Source organism: Papaver somniferum, chromosome 2 (assembly GCF_003573695.1).
Source record: "Papaver somniferum cultivar HN1 chromosome 2, ASM357369v1, whole genome shotgun sequence".
NCBI lineage: Eukaryota > Viridiplantae > Streptophyta > Magnoliopsida > Ranunculales > Papaveraceae > Papaver > Papaver somniferum.
In genome coordinates this window covers 50991673-50994209 of record NC_039359.1, presented here as the reverse complement: position 1 = coordinate 50994209, position 2537 = coordinate 50991673, and the positions used below count along the sequence as shown (strand labels likewise).

At 37.3% G+C, this 2537-nt stretch overlaps 1 long non-coding RNA gene across 1 annotated transcript; it reads left to right on the top strand.

Annotated features, from left to right (window-relative positions):
• Window positions 1-299: 299 nt before the first annotated feature.
• LOC113353243 lies at window positions 300-1829 on the top strand. The gene is made up of 2 exons (XR_003361173.1): window positions 300-461; window positions 1423-1829. It is a non-coding gene; the product is annotated as an uncharacterized LOC113353243 (long non-coding RNA).
• The last annotated feature ends 708 nt before the right edge of the window (window positions 1830-2537 follow it).

Sequence of the window (2537 nt, the reverse complement as noted above, 5' to 3'; positions counted from 1 at the left end):
ATTCGCGGCGATGTTTCGGTTGAACGAGGAAAAAAAAAATTTCTTCCACAATCGGAAGATAATGTGAAACTGGAAGAAGAAGAGTTGAAATGAGTAGAATTGTTTTTGATTTGGTTTTTATACAGTTTTACCAGAAGGGCATTTATGTAACTTCAATATCATATAGGGTACCCCTTAACTAGAGTCTTTGACTGGGTATAAATTGATGGCCCCTAAATCCTTTTGAGTGGCCCTTAAAAACGACAGGATATTAAACCGCCAAAATTAGTCAAACTCTTCAACTATCCAAGACCAAGAGTAACAAATTAAATTTCATTTCAAATTTGTGGAGGCAAAAAAACCCGCCAAACAAAGTCCCCGCGTCAAATTAGATAACTACTTGAAACATCCCGCCCAGTTTCCACTTCAGATGAGAAGCCTGAAGAACTAATCCAGACTAATAGACTATCCAGTTGAGGAGGGTATGTTCTTTTCTTTGTTTATTGCGTTGATTTGATTTTGGAAAGCTTGATTGTTTCTGTTTGATTCAATAGAATGATTTAGTGTTGAGTATGGATTCAATCAAAATCTTCTATCGTTTTGTCTTTTAAGGGTTTAATAGGGTCTTTTAATCAAATTTGCCCTTATCTTGTCAAGAAAAAAAAAAGGTTAATAGGGTCTGAAATCTTTGGGATGCACTAATAGTGTTTGATAAAATTGCTCATCCGAATGTAAAATTGTTTTAGTGAATTGCTCATCTTAAACGCGTATGCACTTAACATGATATCATTTTTCACCGGAGATGCATACATGCATGGTGAACAGACTCCCCTCAGAAATTATTATAGACATAATATCTCGCTTGCCCACTGATTCAATCTTAGAGTGCAGACAACTATGCAAAACATGGGGAAACTTAATGCATCATCCTTCCTTTGCCCATGTGCACCTACGTCATATTGGTAACATCTATCCATGTCATTCTTCCGTTATTGGTGCTGAAGTTGATATTGGTTTCCTTTTTCTCTCACCGAAAATGGGATACATGTTGTACTATGGAGAGAATGACAACCAGCCTAATAAGAAACTCAGAAGGCTCAACCAGCCTTCCTTTTGTCTCTCAATACTTGGTTCAGTTAACGGGTTGATTTGCTTTTCTGATAGCGAGATCGTTTCTTATATCCATCAACCTATCTATATTAGTAACCCCATCACCAGAGAGTACATGAAATTCCCAAAACTAGAACTTACTGGTGAGAAAAAAGTCGACTCTATGGTGTGTGGTTTCGGTTACCTTCCTTCCACCGACAAGTACAAAATTGTAAGAATCTATTATATCAAGAACCAACCCTTGGGACAGGTTCAGGTATATATACACTTGGGGCTGGCAGTTGGAGAAACCCTTTACTCACTGCGTCAAATCTCTTTCCCGTTTCATTGTAGCCCATTTGGTGCGTTTGCAAATGGAGCTCTTCATTGGCTTAATGACGAGCAAAAGATTTTGTCCTTTGATTTGGCAGACGAGAAGTTATACTTGTGTCGAGCAGTTCCTCACATCAACAGCTTTGTCTCTCTCAAGGCTCTCGGAGAAAAATGTCGATCCAGAAAAAGGTACGCTGTGAATCCATCACCAACGGAATATTTCATTACACAGAAGACGAAGGACAATGGAGAATTTGATGTCATTCAATTTTAGATGCTCCTGACACCACATTCTGTGATTCCGTCTATTTACTTTTTTATGATCAAATATTATTAATGTTTCTCTGGTTTTAGGCAAGCTGAATCTTCGAATTATTAGTCTCTCTTTGTTTTAAATTCTGATGAATCATAATATGTATTTGCTTTCACAGTTTCTTTGATTAGGTGAGTGCTTTTGGTTTGAATGCTTTGAACTAAGTGGAATGTTTTTACATCTTCAGTCATTTAATCCACACTATATTTGGTGTGCAGGGCTCAGAAATCATTCTCCAGGCTGCTTATGTGAGCAAGGCTTGATTACAATTCTTGACTTCTTAAACCTTAAAACCAAGAAGACAAACACTTGTCTCTGGAATTCATATCAGTTTCCAAAGACTTAATACTGGTTCTCTGGATTGGTAACCCCTCATATTATTTGGCACTCCCTATATCACTAATGGCCAAAACTAGTCGAATTTAAGTGAAATTACCCGCCAAACAAAGTCCCCTCCCGCCCAAATTCATAACTAACACTACAGTTTCAGAGGAGAAGGCTGAAGAACTAATCCAGGCTAGGGTATGTACCATTCTTGAGTACATTTGTTTGTTGCTTTGATTATTCGTAATCTTGGGGATAATGAATTCAGAAAGATTTTGGACTTTCTTCTGGTTGTTGCAATGAATTTGATAAATAACTTGTAAAAAGGTTAAGTAAAAGAGGAAGATAAAGATATTGACAGAGGCTAGTATTTCACTTGATTCATAGTACTAACATATCAAAGCCTTATCAGTTGACACTTTCTTGTCTCACAATGCTTCCAGTGTCAGTAAGAAGAAGAGAATACGAGAAAGAGAAGAAGACAGGTTGTGGGATGAAG